Source organism: Bos indicus, chromosome 9 (assembly GCF_029378745.1).
Source record: "Bos indicus isolate NIAB-ARS_2022 breed Sahiwal x Tharparkar chromosome 9, NIAB-ARS_B.indTharparkar_mat_pri_1.0, whole genome shotgun sequence".
Lineage (NCBI taxonomy): Eukaryota > Metazoa > Chordata > Mammalia > Artiodactyla > Bovidae > Bos > Bos indicus.
In genome coordinates this window covers 16,263,139-16,290,976 of record NC_091768.1, presented here as the reverse complement: position 1 = coordinate 16,290,976, position 27,838 = coordinate 16,263,139, and positions in this window count along the sequence as shown.

Here is a 27,838-nt window from a genome sequence, read left to right as displayed (position 1 = left end):
TGAAATGGATATGAAATCCATCTTTTTTTTTTAGTTTTATTTATCTATTTGTCTGTGTCAGGTCTTAGTTGTAGCACACAGAATCTTCGTTGCATCATGTGAGACCTTCTGTTGCAGTACACAGATTCTCTAGTTTTGATGCACAGATGCAGTAGTTTTGGTGCACTGGTGTACGGGCTTCAGAGGGGTTGGAGGCTGCTTCAGTAGTTGTGGCTTAGTTGCTCGGCAGCATATGGGATCTTAGTTCTTTGACAAGGAATCAAACCTGCATTCCCTGCATTGCAAGGAGGACTCAACCACTGGATCACCAGGGAAGTCCCTGAAATCCATCTTTCAAAATGTGTTCTATGGCCCATTATGCATTAAATTCAGAAATATTCCTTGTGTATTAAAACAAGAGTATGTACTTTGCAGTCCCTGTTGCAAACTTATCAATTAGGTTATTCAAATAAATATTCTATATCATCATTAATACATTTGCACACTTATTATTCCAATCATTAAATTGTGTGTGCTAAAGATCTCTCACCATGATATTGATTTGTTAATTTTCTTTGTACTTGGTCAGTTCTGACTTTATATAGTTTGCAGGCTGGTATTAGGTATATAAAAGTCTAGATTATTATATCTTCTAGGTCATTTGAGTTTTTATCAATGTGAAATTGACTTTTTATTCCTAGTAATACTTCTTACTTTAAATTCTGTTTTGACTGAAGATTAAATAGAGCAATCTCAGCTTTATTAGTATTAGCATTTATTAGTATTGTTCCAGGAAAAAATTTGATATTCTTTGATTTTCAAACTGTCTCCAAATGATACAGATGGGTTACTTGTAAATTATATGTATTAATAGCAGAATTTTGGTTTATTGATCTAGTAATCTTTAACTCTTAGCTATAGAATCTAATCTACTTATTTTTATTATAGTTGCTAATATGTTCTCTAACCCAGTTTATTTCTTATTTTTTATGAATCCTTTTCTATATTTTTATTGTGCTTTCTGCTTTTCTTTTTTTCTTCAACTGGTTTGAAAGTAATGTACTCTATTTCTATTTTGTGTGTATATGCTTATCTAGAGCACTAGCTAAATGTGTTAACATGTCTACTTAACTTATCAAACATAAATATTATTAATTTATTTACCTTTGAAGGTAAAGATATTCAAAATATAATTTTTAAAATTCTTAGGATTTTAGAAACTAAATATCTGGACTTCTAATAAACAGAATTACTTTCCTATGCTTTCCTCAAGGAAAAAAGAGGAACAAAGGAAAAGAATAAAATAAGAGAAATTTCATTTGACCTGAAGGAGACCTTCAACTCAGTTTATTATTCAACCTATAGCCACGGGATTTTACAATACAGATTTCATTTTCAAAGAGAGCATTTGAGGGTCTAGAGGTACCACCATTTCTAAGACTGCATTCTATCCAGCTTCCAAAGCATGAGGTTTGGTGAAAAGACTGCAGGCTATGTAGATGAGCTGTGGAGCCCATAGCAGACCCTGTCATTGTCATCGCACCAGTATTTACATTAAGCCCATAAATCTATGGCTTTGCCAGTAGTCATGTATGGATGTGAGAGTTGGACCATAACGAAGACTGAGCACCAAAGAATTGATGCTTTTGAACTGTGATGATGGAAAAGACTCTTGAGAGTCCCTTGAACTGCAAGGAGATCAAACCAGTCCATCCTAAAAAAAATCAGTCCTTAATATTCATCAGAGGGACTGATACCGAAGCTGAAGCACCAATACTTGGCCACTTGATTGGAAGAGCCAACTCATAGGAAAAGACTCTGATGCTGGGAAAGATTGAAGGTAGGAAGAGAAGGTGACGACAGAAGATAAGATGATTGGATGACAACATTGATTTCAATGAACATGAGCTTGAGCAAACTCCAGGAGATAGTGAAGGACAGGGAAGCCCGGCATGCTGCTGTCCATGGGGTCTCAAAGAGTCAGACATGACTGAGCAACTGAACAACAACAACAAAATAAGGAAACTGAGGCATAGCATGCTTAAATTATAGGTTATATTCATTATAAATTACAGGCAGAGCTGGGGCCTCAACACAGATTCCTCAACTAAAAGTTGGCCTTTTCTTCACTGCTTTACATATATCTCTCTAAAGTATATACAGGGCAAAAATAAACCTGAATTACTGCTAATCTACTCTGACCTATTATTCAGGGCTAATAAAGGAGAATCATATTTTTTTAAAAAATTTTTATGAGGATACAAAAAATATTGCAATTCTCTTCTACTTTGAGAATCCTTAAAGTTGAAAGGCTAGAAGTTCATTATTTCACACTTAAAACTCAGTTGAAGAATTCCCCACTCAGTTAATCATCAGCTAGAGTTATTTCATTTTTAATGCCTTGTACCCATGAATACTTTGAATACCATTATGCATGAATAGAACAATGGCTTCCTACCTCATCCTGAATCCAGTAAAGTTCATTATTTTCTTGTCATTTGGGGGGAGCATGTATGCATTAAATTTGGAAGATCTTAGAAAAGAAAATAGCACAGAGGTAATATTGAAGAAACAGTTGATTTACTGGAAGTGCCTGGAGATTCTTATTCAGATTTCTGACTTCATTTTTTATGATGGATGAGACTTGACAATTCTGTCTAGGTGTTTTCTTGCATTACTGATCAAAATGAGAAAGTAGAGAAGAGGGAAAACAGTTTATTAAAGCAATAAAATCCTATTTGAAATATTTACTTCAAAGACACTTATCATGTTAGCATCTAGTGCCCATAGTAATGTCAAAATTAAAAAGGAGATGAACTTTCCTTGGGAGTCAGATCAGGTTTAAGAGATTATTTTAAAAGAGCAAGAAATGCCTATATCTTGGAAAATAGCACTCAGTCTTTTTATAAGTTGATAAAAGCACAGTATGAGGAAATATTCTAAGCTTAGATCTGTCTACTATGTTGAGTCATCTCATTCTGATCAGAAAAATCTAAAGTACCTATTAAGCATCAGGTGGTAATTATATAAATGCTTTCATATATAATGAGATTTAACTCTCACCATAATATTCTTGTGTGGTAGGTATTATAATGAGCATCTTGACAGATTTAAAAATATAAGGCACAAAGAAGTGAAGTAAATCAATCAAGGTCATAACTAACAAGTGGAAGAACCCAAGGTGTTCCAATAAGGCCCATGTCTACCTACCAATGAGCCACAATGCTGGAGGGTTTTTCTTTTCATTGTGTTTGTATCTTTCAACCTTGACTTGCAAAATAAGATGCAATAGGACAAAGAGGGAAAAGGTTGTGTTGTTTCAGAACGACCTACATTTTACAAGCTGGCTTCAATAATTCTGTGGCAAAACAATAACTTAACTACTCTCAGTCATCGTTTCTTCAACTAATTTTAAAAAGATAGTAACTCTCATCAGGTTATGGTGAGGATTAAGCCTACAGTTATGGTAAAATTAAAAGATCTAAATTTAAAAAGCTATTTTCTACAGTTTGGAGCCTCTATTAAGATTTCAGAAAAAATCAAAAGTGAGACTTCTAATTTCCCTGACCAGCGTTAAAAAGTATGTCACCCCACTTTCTTGAAAGAACATTAGGGGTAGATTAATATTGGCTTTCATGAAGATTTGAGGTGCATGAGAGCCAAAGGAGGAAAAATAAAGCTTTCACAAAAGCAAGCCATTAGTGGTATTAAAGAAAGTCAAAGCCATCTGGAAGTTATCATAAAATAACAGTGAAAGCAGATTTTTTTCATGAACTATTGCAGTAGGGGAGAAGATACCTCAGTATATAACTTGACTCAAATCTGAATACAGCCTGGACAAGTAGGGATTTATAAACAAGGAGCTTGGTGGGGGTCAGAGGATAAAAAAATTACTGAGGTGATATCAAAGGTCAGGGGAATTCTTGCCAGACTGACTTAGCAGGATTCTTGCTGAAGGTAGAACAGGTGACCAGACCCAAGGGTGAAGGAAGGATGAGGCTTCAACCTAAACTGACTGAGCAAGATTTCTGCTAAAAACCAGGCGACACAAAGAACAAGTCTGTCCAGAGACTGAGGTCCAGTTGACAAAAGGGGCCTGAAGAAAGTTTGGTCAAGGAGGACGTATGGTCAGTGACCTAGGGTTTCCTTTTAAAGGCAGCTTTTGAGTACAAATTTGATTAATAAATATAGAAGTATGAAGCTTTTCTATTTCTTCTTATAATTAGTTTTTGTAAACTGATTTTTCTAGATTTGGAGAAGGAAATGGCAACCCACTCCAGTATTCTTGCCTGGAGAATCTCATGGAAAGAGGAGCCTGGTGGGCTACAGTCAAGTCCATGGGGTCGCAGAGTTGGACACGACTGAGCGACTGATACTTCTCTAGGTTATCCATTTCACCAAAATATGTTGTCACTAAGTTATTTGAAATATCCTCTTATCATTTTACTGTGGGCAGAATCTGTAGCAATGTGTTCCTTGGCATTCTAAAGGTTAGTTTTTCATTCTTTAATTTTTTTCATCAAGTCTTATAGTTTCTTAACTATAAATTGTTAAGAAACTTAACTATAGCTTCTAAACTATAAGTTTCATCAACTATAACTATAGTTGATGCTCTCTATTGTTTATATGTTTTCTATAGCCACATTTAGAAGCCATTTCTGCTTCTAAATCTGACTTTCTTCTTTCTATTCTTTGTATTCTTGACACAGACACAATGCTTACTTATTTTTTTCCAGTTTTTTTTTTAAAGTTTCCAATATGTGCAGTTAAGGCTATAAATTTTCTTTTAATTCCAGTTTTACTGCTATACCAGAAAATTTTATATAAAGTAGTTTCATTATCATTTGAGTCAAAGTATTTCTAATTCCCACTGTTTTTCTTTGATGCATGGATTATTTATACATGCATCTTTTATTTCAAAGCATATTGTGATATTATATTAATAGTTACTTTTTTGCTATGAATTTCTAACATAAATACATTATGGTAAGATGCCATGTTTCTGCATGTCTTCAATCCTTTCAAATGTATTGAGTGTTACTTTGTGGCCCAACATGTGATCAATTTTTGTAACTCTTCCACATGTACTTGTAAAGAATGCATATTCTGCAGTTTGAGAGAAGCACTGTTGTAAGTATGTTTATAGGTCAAGATTGTTAATGGTGTTCAAGTCTTCTCAATCTAGTCACTGTGCCCTAGCCCATGACACTCCTGAAAGTCTCCACCACCCAGTCGAGTTGACAGTTGTACCCCCATCCAGGAGACAGTGGTTGAGGGGGCAAACTTCAGCAGAGCGCCTGCTCACCTCATCTTGACCCCATAATTCTTCACTGTCTTATTAGCACTCTGATACCTTCTAGTAGATTTTTTGTGTGCCCAGACGCTTTAGCTAAATTCAGTGGGACATTTTAATTGAAATACTAGTCTGCCTTCATCAAGAACCCTGTCTATTTGTTCTCTCTCCTCCCCCGGAGTGTGAGGTCTAGACCAATGATCATCTCACTATTGTGTCTCTAGTGCTTAGAAGAATGCATAGAGTAGATGCATAATAAGTATTTGTCGAATGATTAAGTACATACTTCCACTCCAGCATTGCAAATGATTCTTCTTGGCTCAGCAACTTTCCACTCTTTTCCAGAAAGAAAACTTTTCAGAGGCCCAACTTTTTCGCTGGGTACTGCAGATCTTTAAGCCCTATATCTAGGATAATTGGATAGTTAGCCTTTCTAATCATGTCTGCAAAAGCCCCCAGAGTGTTTAATGCATTGACCACTATAAAATGTTTTATCATCTTCAAATTTAAGGCTAGAAAGCATCAAGTGATATGCTTAAGTAAAAGAGTTTTAATTCCACAAAGGCTTAAGATCACAGTGACTGCACACAAAGTAAAAGCAATAGGGACTCTCCACGTGAGAGAAAAACATTAACTATTGTGTTTGAGTTGACATATCTTTCATCTGATAAATTCTGAGAGCGTGAAGATATTTGAAACGTCTATTTCCAGCTATTTCCTGAGAGAGTTTAAAAAGAGTTTTCTAAGCAAGATAACTTTTGCCTGTATTTAAAACATAGTTCATGTGTTAATATACAATTTATCCATGAGGAAAAAAAACAGAGACAACATAAACTTATCCAAAGTCATAAAAGTAAGTCATTAAGTTTTTAACCCATGGCCCTATCTCTCGACTAAATTCTGGGCCATTATCTAAATGGTCGATTTTTAAATTGTTAGAAGGACATTTGAAAGACCTAAAAAAAAAAGTATAGAAAATTCTACCTTCTAAAAATAAGCGAAATAAAGATTGGTGAGTAAGTGGGTATGAACCTCCTGGGGAATATCCTAGAAATGAATCCTTGAAGAATTTTTCACACTTGTTCAAACCTTCTTCTATTGCTTTCCTTCTATCCCTTTCTGGGAGTTACAAGGACAGGGTAAGGAGTGAGAGGCATTCACCCTACCCTCCACTCACAGCTCCATTGCTAACTGACCAATTCCAAGAAAAGAAACCCATTTGCTTGGCCACTGATTAGTGATGAGAAATACTTGGGCATCTATAGTTGGATATTCAAAGGTGATAAGGCATTTTACATGTCCAGTGAATTACAACTTCACTGACTTTAATTAGGTTAGAAAGGGATAACTGTCCAGCAATCCTAGATGAAGAGCTAAAAAAGCTAAAGTAGCCAGTTGAAAAATGTAGCCTTCAAGGATCTAGATCTCCAAAGCTGGGTATCATGCAGGCTGCCCAGCCGAACTAACTTAAGAAGGTAGATATATTTTATTCACTGTGAACCTCCTGGACCTAGACTGATCCTGACACATAATAGGAGTATCACAGTGGCAAGTGACAAGAAGTAGAAAGCTTGGCTCCTATCAGTTCAGTTCAGTTCTGTCACTCAGTTGTGTCTGACTCTTTGCAACCCCATGGACTGCAGCAAGCCGGGCTTCCCTGTCCGTCGCCAACTCTCAGAGCTTCCTCAAACCCATGTCCATTGAGTGATGCTATCCAACCAACTCACCCTCTGTCATCCCCTTCTCCTCCTGCCTTCAATCTTTCCCTATAACCCAAATAATTAAAAGTATACTGGTGCCCAGTAGCAATCAGTGGACTTTGATATTAGTGTTATCATTATGAATTCAAGAATCTTGTATATTTGATACTTTTCAATCCATTGCAGTCAGTAATGCTTTTTCTAATTCAAAATGCCATCTTGATGGACCTAGAGCTCATACTAAGCAGAGTAAGTCAGAGAGAGAAAAACCAAACCTCGTATGATATCACTTATATGTAGAATCTGAAATATGATACAAATGAACTTATCTATGAGACAGAAACAGACTCACAGACATACAGAATGGACTTGTGTTGCTGGGTGGGAGTGCAGAGGGATATTGGAAGTTTTGGACTAACAGATGCAAGCTATTATATATAAGGTTGATAAACAACAGGTACTGTTGTATATATAGCACAGGGTTCAATACCCTGTAATAAATCATAATGGAAAAGGCTATGAAAATAATATATGCTGCTGCTAAGTTGCTTCAGTCATGTCCAACTCTGTGCAACCCCATAGACAGCAGCCCACCAGGCTCCCCTGTCCCTGGGACTCTCCAGGCAAGAACACTGGAGTGGGTTGCCATTTCCTTCTCCAATGCATGAAAGTGAAAAGTGAAAGTGAAGTCGCTTAGTCATGTCCGACTCTTAGCGACCCCATGGACTGCAGCCCACCAGGCTCCTCCGTCCGTGGGATTTTCCAGGCAAGAGTACTGGAGTGGGGTGCCATTGCCTTCTCCGATGAAAAGTTATATAACTGAAGCAGTTTGTTGGTTCAACATTGTAAATCCTGGCTACTCCACACTTGCCAACGTGTGACAGGTGAAACTTTGACCATATTCTTGATCTTAATTTTAGCTATTCTGTGAGGTGTTGAGTGGGAATTTATTGGAGTTTTAATTTGCATTTTCCTGCTGACTAATAAAGTTGGGCACACTTTCCTATGTTCATTTTCCATTTAGATATTATCTTCTCTTACATTTGCTGGTCAAGTGAATTCACTGAAGGAAGAGCCTTTAGGTCAGCATTCATACAGGGTAGAATGGTCTCCCATCCCAAACCCACTTTGAGAGGTCTATCTAACTCTTTCCCATACCTCTTTATTTCTCTCCTTCAATTGTGGGTCTTTTAAGTTCCTGACCATTCAGCCAACCTAATTGCAGCATCCTGTGAACTGGGATAGATCCATGATTCTAAGGGTCTCTCTTTCTAGAAAATGCGGACAAAGTATAAGTCTCTATCTGCTAGGAATAGTTCCCTCCTCCACTGTTCTGCAGACCACAGCTGACAATGTCTCATCAGTGCACCTTGGACTGACTCAGCCCAGGCAACCTGATGTGGGCAAAGCTGTGGGTTAAAGGAACAGGCACACTCTATGAGTCAGCTCTACATGTATCTTATTTGTGCTTCAAGGTCTGCTCCTTCAAGATCTAACCCCACATTACCACTCAGTCTGATAAAGGAGTCCTACTGGACATGCTCCAACTTTACAACTTGATATATACCAATTTTTCAAAGTTTTTTTTCTAATTTTTGTGTTATGTTAGAGTATAGCTGATTAACAACGATGTGTTAGTTTCAGCTGTACAAAAAGTGATTCAGTTATATGTACACATGTATGTATTCTTTTTCTAGTTCTTCTCCATTAAAGTTATTACAGAGTATTCAGCAAAATCCCCTGTGCTATACAGTAGGTCCACACTGTATATCTATTTTAAATAAATGTCAGTCCCAAACTCCTAGTCTATCCTTTCTCCTAACCCTTTCCCCCTTGTAGCCATAATTTCATTTTCTAAGTCTGTGAGTCTGTTTCTGCTTTGTAAATCAGTTCATTTGTATCATTTTTTTAGGTTCCACATAAAAGTGATGCCAAATGATATTTGTCTTTCTCTATCTCACTTACTTAACTTAGTAAAATAATCTCCAAGTCCGTCTGTGTTGCTGCAAATGACATTATTTCATTCTTTTGATGGCTAAGTGATATTTCATGGCATATATGTACACATCTTCTTTATCCATTCCTCTGTTGATGGACATTTAGGTGGCTTCCATGTCTTGGTTATTATAACCAGCACTGCAACAATCATTTGGGTGCATAGATCCTTTCAAACCATGAGATTCCCTCAGTTGAATATATGGTCAGGAGTGGTATTGCTGGATAATATGATAGTTCCATTTTTAGTTTCTTAAGGAACCTCCATACCGTTCTCCACAGTGGCTGCACCAGTTGACATTCCCAACATCAGTGTGGGAGGGTTCCCTTTTCTCTTTGCCCTCTCCAGCACTTATTGCCTAAGCCTTTTTGATGATGGCCATTCTGACCGTTCAAAGAAAACTCAAGTAGTAATATCAATATCCAACAAAATAGACTTTAAAATCAAGACTGTTACAAGAGACAAGGAAGGACACTACATAATGATCAAGGGATCAATCCAAGAAGAAGATTTAACAATTATAAACATATATGCACCAAACTTAGAAGCACCTCAATATATAAAGCAAATACTAATAACCATAAGAGGAGAATTGGCCAGGAACAATAATAATGGGGGACTTTAACTCCTCACTTTCTTCAATGCACAGATAATCTAGACAGAAAATCAGTAAGGAAACACAAGCCTTAAAAGACACATTACATCAGTTCAGTTCAGTTTAGTCAATAAGTCATGTCCAACTCTTTGCGACCCCATGAATCACAGCATGCCAGGCCTCCCAGTCCATCACCAGCTCCTGGAGTTCACCCAAACTCATGTGCATCGAGTCAGTGATGCCATCAGCCATCTCATCCTCTGTTGTCCACTTCTCCTCCTGCCCCAATCCCTCCCAACATCAGGGTCTTTTCCAATGAGTCAACTCTTCACATGAGGTGGCCAAAGTACTGGAGTTTCAGCTTTAGCATCAGTCCTTCAAAAGAAATCCCAGGGCTGATCTCCTTTAGAATGGACTGGTTGGATCTCCTTTCAGTCCAAGGGACTCTCAAGAGTCTTCTCCAACACCACACTTCAAAAGCATCAATTCTTCAGCGTTCAGCTTTCTTCACAGTCCAACTGTCACATCCATATATGACCACTGGAAAAACCATAGCCTTGACTAGACGAACTTTTGTTGGCAAAGTAATGTCTCTGCTTTTGAATATGCTATCTAGGTTGGTCAAAACTTTTCTTCCAAGGAGTAAGCCTCTTTTAATTTCATGGCTACAGTCAACATCTGCAGTGATTTTGGAGCCCCAAAAAATAAAGTCTGACACTGCTTCCCCATCTATTTCCCATGAAGTGATGGAACCGGATGCCATGATCTTAGTTTTCTGAATGTTGAGCTTTAAGCCAACATTTTCACTCTCCTCTTTCACTTTCATCAAGAGGCTTTTTAGTTCCTCTTCACTTTCTGCCATAATGGTGGTGTCATCTGCATATCTGAGGTTATTGATATTTCTCCCGGCAATCTTGATTCCAGCTTGTGCTTCTTCCAGCCCAGTGTTTCTCATGACGTACTCTGCATATAAATTAAATAAGCAGAGTGACAATATACAGCCTTGATGTATTCCTTTTCCTATTTGGAACCAGTCTGTTGTTCCATGTCCAGTTCTAACTGTTGCTTCCTGACCTGCATACAGGTTTCTCAAAAGGCAGGTCAGGTGGTCTCGTATTCCCATCTCTTTCAGAATTTTCCACAGTTTATTGTGATCCACACAGTCAAAGGCTTTGGCATAGTCAATAAAGCAGAAATAGATGTTTTTATGGAACTGTCTTGCTTTTTCGATGATCCAGTGGATGTTGGCAATTTGATCTCTGGTTCCTCTGCCTTTTCTAAAACCAGCTTGAACATCTGGAAGTTCACATATTGCTGAAGCCTGGCTTGGAGAATTTTGAGCGTTACTTTACTAGCATGTGAGATGAGTGCAATTGTGTGGTAGTTTGAGCATTCTTTGGCATTGCCTTTCTTTGGGATTGGAATGAAAACTGACCTTTTCCAGTCCTGTGGCCACTGCTGAGTTTTCCAAACCCAAAAAAGATGTCCTTTTCATTATAGGGGACTGGAATGCAAAAGTAGGAAGTCAAGAAACACCTGGAGTAACAGGCAAATTTGGCCTTGGAAATGAAGCAGGGCAAAGGCTAATAGAGTTTTGCCAAGAGAACGCACTGGTCATAGCAAACACTGTCTTCCAACAACACAAGAGAAGACTACACATGGACATCACCAGATGGTCAACACCGAAATCAGATTGATTATATTCTTTGCAGCCAAAGATGGAGAAGCTCTATACAGTCAGCAAAAACAAGACCGGGAGCTGACTGTGGCTCAGATCATGAACTCCTTATTGCCAAATTCAGACTGAAATGAAGAAAGTAGGGAAAACCACTAGACTATTCAGGTATGACCTCAATCAAATCCCTTATGATTATACAGTGGAAGTGAGAAATAGATTTAAGGGCCTAGATCTGATAGAGTGCCTGATGAACTATGGACGGAGGTTAGTGACATTGTACAGGAGACAGGGATCAAGAAAAGAAATGCAAAAAAGCAAAATGGCTGTCTGGGGAGGCCTTACAAATAGCTGTGAAAAGAAGAGAAGTGAAAAGCAAAGGAGAAAAGGAACGATATAAGCATCTGAATGCAGAGTTCCAAAGAATAGCAAGAAGAGATAAGAAAGTCTTCCTCAGTGGTCAATGCAAAGAAACAGAGGAAAACAACAAAATAGGAAAGACTAGAGATCTCTTCAAGAAAATTAGAGATACCAAGGGAACATTTCATGCAAAGATGGGCTCGATAAAGGACAGAAATGGTATGGACCTAACAGAAGCAGAAGATATTAAGAAGAGGTGGCAAGAACACACAGAAGAACTGTACCAAAAAGATCTTCACGACCCAGATAATCACGATGGTGTGATCATTCACCTAGAGCCAGATATCCTGGAATGTGAAGTCAAGTGGGCCTTAGAAAGCATCACTACGAACAAAGCTAGTGGAGGTGATGGAATTCCAGTTGAGCTATTTCAAATCCTGAAAGACATTAGATATAAACTACACTAAAAAACTGTAAAAAACACAAGACACATGTAGAGGCTAAACAATACCTACTAAAAAACCAGTGGACCACTGAAGAAATCAAAGAGGATTAAAAAAGTAAGTAGAAACAAATGAAAATGGAAGTACTTACAATCCAAAACCTATGAGATGAGAAGTTTACAGCAATAGAATATTACCTTAAGAAATGAGAAAAATCTCAAATAACCTAATCTTATACCTGAAGCAATAGAGAAAGAAGAACATACAAAATGCAAGGTTAATAGAAGGAAGGAAATCATAAAGATTGGAACAGAAATAAATGAAATAGAGACAAACCAAATAATATATAAAGATTAATTAAACTAAAAACTGGTTCCTTGAAAAGACATATATATATATAAATTATACATATATATGTATATGTCACACACACATATATATTTATAATATATATATACATATATATATATAAATTAATGGGCAACTTTTGTGTGATCACCCAGTGAACTATGATAAGACTTTTGGTCTCTCTCAGAGCCTCACAACAAAGCTAGAGCTCTTTCTCAAAAGGGAAGGAATTGTTTGATGAAGATCTGATTTTTCTCGAAAGCCCTAGAAACCACTGCAACTATTTTTCTAATTAGAATTTAGCACAGCTACATAAAATTCTGATTCTCCCAGACACTTTAGACATCACTGGGTCTTAAGGACTGACTGGTTAGCTAAAGATCCACATAAATGATCCAATGAAAAGACTACATGAATAAGTCTTGACAATGAATTCATCTTATACTTCTGACGAAACTGACAGAGAACATTACTTTTAAAACTATAGTCACTATTGTCTAGGTAATAGATTTGAGTGGAGCTTGTGGTAAATAACCTGCCTGCCATTGCAGGAGTCATAAGAGATGCAGATTTGACCCCTGGGTTGGGACGATCCCTTGGAGGAGGGCATGGCAGTCCACTGCAGTATTCTTGCTGGGAGAATCTCAAGGACAGAGGAGCCTGGTGGGCTACACTCCATGGGATCGCAAAGAATCAGACACGACTGAGCAAGCACATAGCACATTGCCTCTGACACCCACAACCAGAATGGATTCTCCACAGTCCCTGCTTCATCACATCACTAGCTTTTAAGCTAAAGTTCTGCACCAGGGGTATTGATCAGCAGAGCCTAGATCTTATGTCCAAGCCATAGCTGAGAGTGAAGCTAAGAAAGCAAATATTTAGCTTTTTCCCAGACATTTCTGAATATAAGAAGGGGATTTAAATTCTGAGCTGTCAAAATACATATAAAAGTCCACTTCATTAGGCATTCAATCGATGTTTATTGATCTGAATTAAACTGACCCCACTTCTGTCCTTTCACATTATGATAAAATATGAGAAAGTGTGAAGTAAGGTTTAGCAGCCTGTCCCACAGCTGAGAGATGCCTGAGAATTTGACCCTGAATTTACTCCTTGCACCATTGATCTCCAGAACATCGTGAGTTAAGATACTATATAATTTAACTGTGTGCCATTCTCTAACAAAAAGATTGTATCTTATGAAGAAAATAAACCATGGGGTCCCTAAAAAACTTAAAATAAAATTACCATATGATTCTGCAATCCCACTCCTGGGCATACATCTGAAGAAAACTCTAATTTGAAAAGATATATGCACCCCAGTGTTCACTGAAGGACTATTGGCAATAACCAAGACATGCAATCACCCTGAATGGTCAAGAAGAGATGAAAGAATAAAGAAGATGTGGTATATATTCATAGACAATGTATGTGTATATGTGTATGTATGTCTATATTAGTACGTATATATAAAATTTTATTCGGCTATAAAAAAGAATGAAATAATGCCACTTTTAGCAACATAGGTGGACATAGAGATTATCATACTAAGTGAAATAAGTCAGAGAAAGATAGATATCATTTGATATCACTAATATGTATAATCTAAAAAATTGATACAAATTAACTTATTCACAAATCATAAATAGATTCACAGATATAGAAAATAAACTTATGGTTACCAAAAGAGAAAGAGGAAAGAGGGATAAATTGGGAGTTTGGGATTAACAGATACACAGGACTGTATATAAAATAGATAAACAACAAGGATTTGATATATGACACAGGGAACAATATTCAATATCTTATAATAACCTATAATGGAAAAGAATCTGAATATATATGCATATGCTATGCTATGCTATGCTATGCTATGCTATGCTATGCTAAGTCACTTCAGTCGTGTCCGACTCTGTGCAACCCCATAGATGGCAGCCCACCAGGCTCCCCCGTCCCTGGGATTCTCCAGGCAAGAACACTGGAGTGGGCTGCCATTTCCTTCTCCAATGCATGAAAGTGAAAAGTGAAAGTGAAGTCGCTCAGTCATGTCCGACTCTTAGCGACCCCATGGATTGCAGCCTGATAGGCTCCTCTGTCCATGGGATTTTCCAGGCAAGAGTACTGGAGTGGGGTGCCATTGCCTTCTCTGATATATGCATATACATATATGTATATATATAACTGAATCACTCTGCTGTACATCTGAAACTAACACAACACTGTAAATCAACTATACTTCAATAAAAACATAAAATAATCTTTTTGAACATATGGTTGAACTTCCTGTTACAAAAATTTTGGAATTCTGTATCTGTTAGTGCTATATATGTTGCAAGACATCAAAAATCAGATGAGCTTAATGAGGCGAATCTATAACCAAAAGTAGTTTCTAGTTCAGTCAGATTGATCATGCAGTTCAAAAACCATTGCCCAGAACCATTTTTGTCTTTATTTCTCTGCACTGCCTTGCACAGCCTCAGTCTCCCATATAGGTATTATGCAACACCCAATGACCCCTCCCACCAACACACACACAGCGACACAGGAACAGACTCTACCTATAATGGTATAGCCAAATAGATGCCTTAGTTATAAACCTGAGAGACTCACATGCTTATTTTAGTAACTGTTGTAGAAGAAAAGCAGAATCTTATCTTTTCCAGAAAAGCTTGGCAACTATCTCCTTACATCGTAACACCTTTGAATGACTTGTGTGTCCATCTCTGAACTCTGTATTATGACTCTGAAACTGGGATGGCCAGCTTAATTTAAAATTATGAAAACTCAACCTTGAAATCAGGAGTAGGTAAAACTGCCCCCCCAAAATTAAATGTGAATGAAAAAGGATGGTTCCATTAGAGGAAACATCTTAGAAAGTCAGGGGATTATTGGTAGAAAAGGCAGGAAATAGATATGAGAAGACACATAATAAAAGCCCAATCTGGATTGGTTTAAATTTTCTGTGTAATTACAACTACCTTCTTTTTTGAGTGATTAAGAACTATGCAGTCCATTAAGTACTATTACTACTATGCATTTTTTAAAAGATTAAGTGATTTTTAGTGATAGAATCCATTCATAGTTCCTAAGTTATTATCTTTCTCAAATCTTTATATATGCTGTTAAATGTCAATCCAAAAACTCAGAGCAGATGTTTCTATTTGACCCTATACTGATGGTACTAAGCATCGCCGTCAGGAACACCAAGCTGTGTCATATACAGATTTACAAGCTTTACCTGTGTCCCTATGCACCATGCCCTTTGATTATTCTTTAGATCAGAATTCCTCGAGACGTTTTCAGTGCTAAGAATAATCCCCAAAATTATTGTGAAAAATCTCTCAAATATCCTAAATTGAGGGCCCTGAAAATAATGATCACTTGGGAACTTCTATCTCTAAAAATGTCTTGAACTTGTGCATTTTTGTGTCCCAGTAAGAAACACCACCTTGTGCAGTGTATCTTCCTCTTTCTTTCTCCAGGAGTTCTCTTGAAACATCAAAATCAGTCCCCAAACTGTCATAGCAGCTTAAGTCCATACTTTTACAGTACAATTACATTTCATTAAAAGCCAATAGTGTGCTAAAATATTAAAAAAAAAAAAAAAAAACAACTAAATTGTGCCATCCTCGTTGACATTGACTTACTGTAGCTAAGCTCACTGTCTCTGGCACCCAACCGAGTAACCAGAATAATGCATTTTTATCTACTGGTGACAACCTTTGAATAGGAAGCAGCCTAGGAAGGAGGGGAAGGGGACGGGTATGTCACTTGGTACAGAAACAAGCAGCACAACATTTGGCTTCCTCTGCACCTGGGCTTTGAAAGAACACTAGGCAAGCTGCCAGCTTTTATTCTGATGCCCCAAAGGCAAAATACTTGCTGAGGTCGCACTGCCACTTCCAGACAGCAGAGAGAGTTTTGCCTTTGTGGATGCCCTCTCCAGAAGTTCACAGCTTGGAGTCGCTGGTTTTCTGCACTGCCCAACTTACTCAGCAAACCTGGGATGAGAGAGTGCTAGGGAAGCATTTTCGTGTATTCACTTTTCACATCCTGTCATTTGCAGTGACCTCAGGGAGACAGTACATGGCATTTGTCAAAGCAGCAGAAACAACGTGTCTGGGGGACTTTTACTTGAGTTGCTTTCTAATTTGAGATGGCAGCAATCTATAAGAATTGCTCTGGTGAGTGTGAAGGAGAAGAAAACCAGGGGCTCTCTGCCTGTGTAGCCATGTTATTTCTGATGATGCTGAATTATATTAAGTGAATTAATACTTTGAAGTCAAGCCACACCTGTCTAATTGTATATTCCTAGATCAGGAAGATCCCCTAGAGAAGGGATAGGCTACCCACTCCAGTATTCTTGGGCTTCCCCTGTGGCTCAGCTGGTAAAGAATCCACCTGCAATGCGGGATACCTGGGTTCAATCCCTGGGTTGGGAAGATCCCCAGGAGAAGGGAAAGACTACCCATTCCAGTATTCTGGCCCGGAGAATTCCAAGGACTCTACAGTCCATGGGGGTCACAAAGATTCAGACACGACTGAGCGACTTTCACTGAGAATTAGATGTCTTTGCAAAAGTAGTAAAATAGATCAAATGTTTCCTTTTATATATCTAGTTATTTAGCAAGCCACAGAGATTCTTATATTTTTACATTATTATTCACCATTAGAACAATAGAGAAAATATTTTTATTACTTCCAACCTCACCATCATCACAATAATTCTACTATCCCATACATTCCAGTCTTTCACAATGTGTATATCGAACTTACATCATAATCATGGTGTAAATCACTGTTATCTTAGAGTAAATATTAGTTTATATTCTCCCTGATTTCACAGAACATTATTTAATAAACATTATCCCAATGTTTTGCCTGTACTTCATAGAAATCATTTTATTTTATTTTATTTTTTTTTTTTTTTTTTTTTTTTTTTTTTGTGTAGTAAAGTTTTATTAAAGTATAAAGGAGATAGAGAAAGCTTCTGACATAGGCATCAGAAGGGGGCAGAAAGAGTACCCGCTTGCTAGTGTTAACAATGAAGTTATATACTCTCCAGTGAATCCAAAGAATGTCTGGAGGTTGTAAAGACCTCATCAGACCTACTCCCATAATTTACATTTTAAGATAACAGAATTAGCCAGAAGGTTTAATCCAAAGACTGTCCTTAATCCAGAGACTGTCCTCAGGCAGGATACATTATTGTTATATAATCCTAAGGAATGTGGAGAAAGAAAAAAAGTTTGTCCTTTCTTCCACCTTGAGAATTCCAGACCCCTCTCTCCTTGGGGACCCCTAGACTCCTTATCAACCTGCCTAGGAAATGACTCTCTCATTCCCCCCTTTTCTTTTAGGAGAATTATGTTGCCTAGGGAAAAGGGGCGTCGTTCTCATTCCATAACTACTTCCGAGCTGACAAGGGGCGTTGTCCCTAAATTGGTGAGGCAACATATTCTCCTAATCCTCATATTGAGGATATCTGATCCAGGGGCCCCAAATAGTAGCTGGAGGAAGCTACAGTAGTAGCAGGAGTTTGAGCAACCATTTGTAACTTAAAAGCTTTCATGCGGCTAGAAACAAATCCAGTTATACAATTACAGATGCAGGGAGCAAACAGCAAGAACAAAACAATCAGAATTAAAATTAAAAGTCACATTATGTCCATAGTTAAAGTACAAAGTTGCACCAGTCCATTTTAGGGTTGGTAGATGTCATCAGATGAAGAAGAGGCATCGCATGTGATTGTTGTCGAAGGTATTCACAGACTTGGAGAAAGTCTTTTCCTTGAAGTGGGGATGTCCACCATGGGAAGCCTTCCACTGATGAAGAGGGGAGCGCTCCGAAGACCCAGCAGTTAGACCGATTGTGGAATGCAGCATAGGAGTGAGCCCAGGACAGGAAGACATTGTCTTGAGGATCCAAGGGCAGACTCAGGATATTTGGAGTCAGCAGAAGTAGACTCATATAGATTATCAGGCCCATCCGCTGCCCTTTGCTTAATTCTAGAGCTCGGGTCAGGGCCACGAGCTCCGCTAACTGAGCACTAGTTCCCTGGGGGAGAGATTTTGCTTCTAAAACCTGTTCAGCAGTCACCACGGCATAACCTGCTTTACGCTTTCCATCCTGAACAAAAGAACTGCCATCTGTAAATATTTCCATGTCAGGATTGTCTAATGGGATATCCTTTAGATCCTCCCGAGCTGCAAGTTTAAAGTTAGGAATTGAGAACAATCGTGATCAGGTGTTTCATTTTCCTTCTCAGGAAGGAAAGTGGCAGGATTTAAATTTCCACAAACTTTAAGCTTAGTTACTGGTCCCTCTAACAACAATGACTGATACTTAAGAAGCCTACTGTCTGTCATCCAAATATTAACCTTAGAATTTAAGATTCCACTCACATCATGAGAAGTCAGTACAGTAAGGTTTCGTCCATTAATTATTTTTAAAGTTTCAGGTGCTAATAAAGCTGCTGCCCCAATTACTCTTAGGCAGTGGGGCCATCCACATGAAACTACATCTGATTCTCTGCTTAGATAAGCAATAGGTTGCTGGTGAGGCCCTCGGGGTTGTGTCAAAACTCCCAATGCCACACCTTTTCTTTCAGTGACAAACAAATTAAATTCTGACCCTGTGGGCAAGCTCAGAGCTGGAGCTTGCAGGAGAGCAGTCTGAAGAACCTTAAAAGCCTTTTGAGTTTCTGGAGACCAAACCAGTTTGTCAGTTTGGGCCTGCTGAGTTTCAGCTATAAGTTTATATAAAGGCCGGGCAAGTTCCCCATAACCCGGAATCCAAAGGCTGTGATTCCCAAAAATCCTCTCAATTGTCTTAAAGTCATAGGTAGGGGGTGATTTAGTATAGGTTTAATTCTCTCAGGGCCTATGGCCCTAGTCCCTTCTGATATGATTAGGCCCAGATATCTAACCGATTGTTGACAAAGCTGAGCCTTTTCTCTTGATGCCTTGTAACCACAGTCTGCCAGAAAGTTTAAGAAATCTTCTGAGGCTCGCGAACAAGCTTCCTCTGTCTCAGCACAGAGCAAAATATCATCTACATATTGTAACACCACTGTTTCAGAGCTGTTAAAGTTTCGTAAATCCCGTGACAAACTTTGTCCGAATAAGTGAGGACTGTCACGAAATCCCTGGGGCAAAACTGTCCAGGTTAACTGAGAAGCTGGCTGCGTAGGGTCTTCAAAGGCAAATAGGAATTGACTTTCTTCCGCCAAAGGCACTGAATAGAAGGCATCCTTTAAATCAATTACTGAGAAATATTTGGCCCGTTCAGGAATTTCAGACAATAGAGTATAAGGATTAGGCACCACGGGGTGTAAAGGAACTACAGCCTCATTTATTATTCGTAAATCTTGAACTAGTCTCCATTTGCCATTCGATTTCTTTATACCCAAAATAGGAGTGTTGCAAGGACTGTTACAGGGAATTAATAGTCCCTGTTCCTTTAAATTTTCGATGATGGGTTTTAACCCTTCCTTAACTTCAGGTTTCAGTGGATACTGCTTCTTATGTGGAAATATGTGTGGGTCTTTGAGCTTAACAACTACAGGAATAGCATTTTGTGCTCGACCCACAGATTTTCCATCAGCCCATACTCTAGGATTTATATTTTGTTCAACTAAAGGGAGAGAAAGGGAGGGCTCCATATTCATGAAAACAGAGGCATGGACCTTGCTCAGTATATCCCTTCCCAAAAGGGGTGAGGGAGATTCTGGCACAATCAGAAACTCGTGTGAAAACAGCACAGAATCCCAGTTGCAAGATAAAGAATAACTGAAATAATACCTTTTGGCTCGTCCAGACAGTCCCATTACGGAAGCGGATCAGGAAGAAAGTGGGCCAGGGGCTTCAGTAAGCACAGAATAAGTTGCCCCAGTATCTAAAAGGAAATCGACGGATTGGCCCCCCACAACTATTAATACCCGGGGTTCCTCAGGTGTAATTAGGACGGGAGCTTGTGTGGGGACCCCCGGGCACCTTCAGTCCTGATTGTCTTGAGAGTCCGACCCGGGAGACTTACACCTCTGGGGGCAGTCTCTCTTCCAGTGTGGTCCTTTGCAGACCGGACACGGAGCCAGGGGCGGCTTAGATGCCTGAGGGCAATCTCGCTTGAGGTGCCTCTCCTTTCCACAGTAGTAGCAAGCCCATCCCTTTTCACCTGGGCCCCTCTGGGCATTTTTCTCAGGCTGTTTAAGAACGTTTTTCATACCCTTGGCGAAGGCTTCTGCCTTTTCCTTTGTCTTTTTTTTTTTTGCCTTTCTTTCTTTTCCTCATATTCCCTACCATAATATACTGTCTGAGCCAGTTCTGATTTGGTCCATACGCCTGTTTTAATAGCTTACGGCGGATATCTGGAGCCGACTGAGAAATCTATCCTTTAAGATCACTTTTCCCTCTTCACTTTTGGGATCAATCTCAGTGAATCTGCGAAGGCCTTCTCTCAGTCTATCTAGGAATTTACCAGGAGCTTCTTTCTCCTGTTCTATATCTGCCAATTTGCCATAGTTTAAAGGCTTAGAACGTGCCAGCCTAAGTCCCTCAAGAATACATCTAACAAAATGACTCTGATCCCATCTTCCTTTAGCTGTGTTGTAGTCCCAGTCTGGTTCTATAGTTGGGACCGCCTGATTCCCAGTGGGGAGGGCCACTATCTCGTTCTCCCTCTTCCCTACTGATTCATTACCAAGCCATTCATCTCCATAAGCAACCGCTTTTCCCAAAACTCGAGTCTTTGACTCAGGAGTCAGCGTTTGTCCCAAGATATACATCACATCCTTCCAAGTGAGGTCATAAGGCAGAGTAACACCTTTAAAAGCTCTGATATATTTTTCTGGGTCCTCTAAATCGTCTCCCAGATCCTCCTTGATTCTTTGTATTTCTTAATAAGAGAAAGGCTTGATTAACTCTCAGAGACTATTTCTCCCGGTGGGTGTTTCATAAAGAGGCAACAGCTTGTGTGGCTGTTCCTCAGTCTCTCTGGCTGCTCTGCGCATATGATCCCAGGGATAGATTGGAGAAACCTGTTTTTCCTCTTCTCTTTGTCTCCTGTCCTCATCTCATCTCTTACTTCGATGGTCTGAGTTTCTACTGAAACCAGAGTAGTCTGAGGTCGTACTGAGACAGGAGTTGTTTGGACCTCCATGTGGGCAGTTTGAATCCCAGTTTGGAGTCCCCGGTACGGGGGCAAAGTAAGAGGACAGGAGGGAGCTGAAGATTTCACGCCCAAATCTATACCCTTAGGACATAAGTCTGGCATATTTCGCAGAGAGAAAAAGGGCAACACATATGCTACTTCTACCCATTTCCCTGTTCCTTACAGAACCGGTCTAATTGTAGAACAGTATTATACTTAAGAGACCCTCCAACTGGCCACCGTTCGCCGTCCTCCAATGGATACCGTGGCCATGCAGTATCACATAGGAAGACCAGGTGTGTCTTTTTTTAAGCCCTGGGGATCAAATCTATCCCAGTTTTTCAGGATACAGTTCAAAAGAGTGAGGCTGGAATTGTTAGCTCCCATCTGTAAGAGAGAAAAAAAGCGACCAAGGCCATTTTTCTACCGGAGGCGTCCCTCCCTGCTCTAGATGGGGGTGTAGACAGACGTTACACCAAAAGCTTTTCCTTCCTGGTCGGACTTAGTCTGTCCCTTACCGACGCAGGCGCCGTACTCGTCCCTCCCGGTTCTACCACCGAGATGGGGTGGGGATGTACCAGGGGTAGACTTGATAGCATCCCTACTTGACATCCAGCTCTTCACCCTTAACCTTGCTTGCCTCTGATGTCACCCGGGGTGAATCAGAGTAACCTTCCAGAATGCCTCCCAAGCTAAGACCGCTGTAGGAAACATTCGTCACCTGAGTGCCTGTGCACGACCTTGAGTATTTCCTGACTACAATAAGACCGACATGAACATAAAACTGAGATGGTCTTTCCAAGCATCACCACACCAGTATAACAGCCTCCTCTGATCCACTAAGAGCCGGTGTTACCAAAGAAAAAAAACCATCGCAGTCCCAATCTGAGTAATCTTTAACCTCAGAGATGTTCTGGGAGCTAGAGCTCCATCTAGCTTACGAACTTTCGATTCCTAGCGAGGCTAGACACTTTCTTGACTACCAATCCAAGTTTGGGACCTAAGCCACAGTACACAGTAACAGTATAGATCACAAGTCCCTTGAAAGTCTATGATCCGATAGATTAGGTTAGTACTTCTAATTCCCAAGGAGTTATGAAATGGTCAAAGAGACCGAAAAGTTTGACCGAGAAAGGAGAGTTCGGTCCACACGCTTTGCCCATTTCTGGTCGGTTCCCGAAGGAGACATTGGGTGCCTCTTGGCATTGGCAGGTCGGTATAACGCCCCGACAGGTTTCTGCCGTAAGCCCTATGAGATCACCGTGGAACCGCAGAGCAGAGCTCCTTACTTGTTTCACGCAGGGCATGCCATTTATTCACACAAGCACACGGTAGAGTTAGTAAAGCACAGCAGAAAACGTGTTCGCCAAGAGAACAAAGAACTAAAGCTCCAAGCTTCCTTACCTTGTCCTGAAGGATCCCGGACGAGCCCCCAAGATGAAAGGTTGTTGTTGAATCACGCGAATACACCGGGATTCTTGGCCCCCGGAGGAGAAGAATTCAATCCGGGGCCAGAGACGAGGCTTGATCGCTCAGAGCTTTTGTGTAGTAAAGTTTTATTAAAGTATAAAGGAGATAGAGAAAGCTTCTGACATAGGCATCAGAAGGGGGCAGAAAGAGTACCCCAGAAATCATTTTATTTTGTATTTTTCCATTGAATTGGTGAACAATATTTCATTAAACAATTCTATTGTTGGACATTTAAGTTGTTCCAAATTATATTATAAATAATGCTGCAATTAGCATCTTGCAGTAGAGAAATTTGGGGAAAATAATTTTGTTTTTCTAGGTACAAAAGCACCACATGCTCATTGCCTAAAACATGGAAAACAAAGCAAAACCTAAAAAAAAAAAATTATCTGTAGCCCCACTACCCAGAAGTAACTATTTTTACTTTGGTAATGTCCTTCCATGCATTTAAGGAATTTTTTCAATGTGATAATATTATATATAATATTTTGTATCCTTTTGCTTCACTATAAGTCATGTGATTAAATTCACATTTAATTCATGTGATCAATTCACTATTCATAAAGTCTGATAAGCTTCAACTTTATAAACAGTCATACCTGGGTCTGAATCCAATTTTCATAATTTACCAGATATGTGGCTTTCAGGTGGTATATAATATCTCCAGCATTAGATTGTTATGAGGATTAAATTTTGAAATGTATTTAAGTGCATTAAATGGTACTTTGAAATGTATTTAAGTGCATTAAATGGTACATATTAAGTACAGATGGCCTCTCTGGTAGCTCAGCTAGTAGAGAATCCACCTGCAATGTAGGATACCCCAGTTCGATTCCTGGGTCCAGAAGATCCCCCTGGAGAAGAAATAGGCTACCCACTCCAATATTCTTGGGCTTTTCTCTGCTCAGATAGTCAAGAATCCACCTGCAATGTGCGAGAGCTAGGTTCTATCCCTGTGTTGGAAAGATCCCTTGGAGGAGGGCATGGCAACCCACTCCAATATTCTTGCCTGGAGAATCCCCATGGACAGAGGAGCCTGGCAGGTTACTGTCCATGGTGTCACAAAGAGTTGGACACAACGGAGCGACTAAGCACAGCACAGCATTAAATACAGCAGTCTTCTCTTCCCTGAGGGTATATGGTCCAAGACCCCCAGTGATGCCTGAAACTGCATGTGGCGCTGAACCCCATCTGTATTATGTTGCTTTCTATACGTACATAACTGTGATAAAGTGTAAAAGTTAATCAGTAAAGAAGTAATGATCTTAACTAGGAATAAAATAGAACAGTTATAACAATATGTTTTACTAAAACTTACATGATTGTGGTCTCCTTCTCTCCATTGAAGTATCTTACTATGCAAATGTAATGCATTTTCCATCTCAGCTAAGTAAGCACTGTGCGGCTTGTAGTTTGAGGTGCCACATCAAAACTACCACAAAACTTATTTTCCTTCTTCACAATTTTAAAGATAGAAGATTTATTCTTACTGTAGATCTAAACAAGCTCAGCACACAATTTTTTTTTTCTTTCCTTATCCATGGAGAACTTTTACCTTTTCACTTAAAGGAAGCACTTATTAGCGTCTCTTTGGTGTATCCATGTTGCCAACATTGCTAGTCTTGCAAGATGTGGCCATTTTTCAGTGAAATCAGAGTCACATGAACATAAGCACCATGGTACCACAATAGTGCATCTGATAACCTAATGATTACTAAGTGGCTAACGTGGACAAAGGGATGCTTCAAATCCCAGAAGGGATGGAGCAGGACAGGGCCAGAGTTCATCCTGCTTCTCAGAATGGTGTGCAATTCAAAACTTAGGAATTATTCCTAAAATCTTCCATTTAATGTTACAATTAATATTACTATTTTGCATGATTTTAATTGTACCATATAATTTTATTATATAGAGAATATAATTAACTCATCCCCAATTATTGGTATTTAACTTATCCCCGCTTTTTCAGTAGTATAAAGAAAAAGATCATAAACATCTTCATTGAATAACAGTGCACTCAGTTCACTAGCTCAGTCCTGTCTGACTCTTTGAGACCCCAAGGACATCAGCAGGGCAGTTGTCCATCACCAATTCCAGAGCCTCAAACTCATGTCCATTGAGTCAGTGATGCCATCAAACCATCTCATCCTCTATCGTCCCCTTCTCCTCCCACCTGTAATCTTTCCCAGCAGCAGGGTCTTGTCCAATGAGTCAATTCTTCATATCAGGTGGCCAAAGTATTGGAGTTTCAACTTCAGCATCAGTCCTTCCAATGAATATTCAAGACTGGTTTGCCTTAGGATTGACTGGTTTGATCTCATTGCAGTCTAAGGAACTCTCAGGAGACTTCTGCTCCTGCTGCTGCTGCTGCTGCTAAGTCGCTTCAGTCGTGTCCGACTCTGTGCGACCCCGTAGACGGCCTCCTACCTGGCTCCTCTGTCTCTGGGATTCTCCAGGCAAGAACACTGGAGTGGATTGCCATTGCCTTCTCCAATGCGTGAAAGTGAAGTCACTCAGTCACGTCCAACTCTTAGCGACCTCATGGACTGCAGCCTACCAGGCTCCTCCATCCATGGGATTTTCCAGGCAAGAGTACTGGAGTGGGGTGCCATTGCCTTCTCTATGCAAGAGACTTCTACAACACCACAATTGAAAAGCAACAATTCTTCGCCACTCAGTCTTCTTTATGGTCGAACACTTACATCCATACATGACTACTGGAAAAACCATAGTTTGACTGGAGGGACCTTTATTGGCAAAGTAATGTCTCTGCTTTTTAATATGCTGTCTAGGTTGGTCATAGCTTTTCTTCCAAGGAGCAAGCATCTTTTAATTACTTGGCTGCAATCACCGTCTGCAGTGATTTTGGAACCCAGAAAAATAAAGTTTCTCACTGTTTCCATTGTTTCCCTATCGATTAGCCATGAAGTGATGGAACCAGACACCCTGATCTTGTTTTTTGAATATTGAGTTTTAAGCCAGCTTTTTCACTCTCCTCTTTCACTTTCATTAAGAGGCTCTTCAGTTCCTCTTTGCTTTCTGTCATAGGGGTAGTGTCATCTGCATATCTGAAGGTATTGACATTGCTCCCAGCAATCTTTATTTCAGCTTGTGCTTCATCCAGCCTGGCATTTTGCATAATATACTCTGCATAAAAGTTAAATGAGCAGGGTGACAATATACAGCCTTGGTGTACTCCTTTCCCAATTGGAAGCAGTCTGTTGTTCTATGTCCGGTTCTAATTATTGCTTCTTGAACCACATAGATTTCTCAGGAGGCAGGTAAGGAGGTCTGATATTCCCATATCTTTAAGAATTTTCCAGTTTGCTGTGATCCACAGAGTAAAAGGCTTTGGCATAGTCAATAAAGCAGAAGTAGATGTTTTTCTAGAACTCTCTTGCTTTTTCTATGATCCAACACATGTTGTCAATTTGATCTCTAGCTCCTCTGCCTTTTGTAAATCCAGCTTGAACATCTGGAAGTTCTTGGATCACATAATGTTGAAGCCTCACTTGGAGAATTTTAAGCATTACTTTGCTAGAGTGTGGAATGAGTGCAGTTGTGTGGTAGTTTGAACATTCTTTGGCATTGCCTTTCTTTGGGATTGGAATGAAAACTAACCTTTTCCAGTCCTGTGATCACTGCTGAGTTTTCCAAATTGCTGACATATTGAGTGCAGCACTTACACATCATCTTTTAGGATTTGAAATAGCTCAACTGGGATTCCATCACCTCCACTAGCTTTGTTCATAATGATGCTTCCTAAGGCCCACGAGTTTGAGTAAACTCCAGGAGTTGGTGATGGACAGGGAGGCCTGGCGTGCTGTGATTCATGGGGTCACAAAGAATCGGACACGACTGAGAGACTGAACTGAACTGAACTGAGGGCCCACTTGACTTTGCATTCCAGGATGTCTGGCTCTAGGTGAGTGATCACACCGTCATGGTTATCTGGGTCATGAAGATCTTTTTCCTATAGTTGTTCTGTATATTCTTTCCACCTCTTCTTAATACCTTCTGCTTCTGTTAGGTCCATACCATTTCTGTCCTTTATTGTGCCCATCTTTGCATGAAATATTCCATTGTTAGCTCTAATTTTCTTGAAGAGATCTATAGTCTTTTCCATTCTATTTTTTCCTCTATTTCTTTGCATTGATCGCTGAGGAAGGCTTTCTTGTCTCTCCTTGCGCTATTCTTTGGAATTCTGCATTCAAATGGGTATACCTTTCCTTTTTTCCTTTGGCTTTAGCTTCTCTTCTTAGCAATCTGTAAGGTCTCCTCATACAGCCATTTTGCCTTTTCAATTTCTTTTTCTTGGGGATGGTCTTAATCACTGTGTCACAAACCTCTGTCCATAGTTCTTCAGACAATATATCAGATCTAGTCCCTTGAGTTTATTTGTCACATCCACTGTATAATTATAAAGGATTTGATTTAGGTCATACCTGAATGGTCTAGTGATTTTTCCCTACTTTCTTCAATTGAAGTCTGATTTGGCAATAAGGAGTTCATGATCTGAGTCAGTCAGCTCCTGGCCTTGTTTTTGCTGACTCTAAAGAGCTTCTCCATCTTTGACTGCAAAGAATATAATCAATCTGATTTCAGTATTGACCATCTGGTGATATCCATGTGTACAGTGATCTCTTGCGTTTTTGGAAGAGAGTGTTTGCTATGACCAGTTGTGTTCTCTCGGCAAAACTCTCTTAGCCTTTCCCCTGCTTCGTTTTGTACTCCAAGGCCTAATTTGCCTGTTACTCCAGGTATCTCTTGATGTCCTACTTTTGCATTCCAATCCCCTATAATGAAAAAGATAGCTTTTTGGGGTG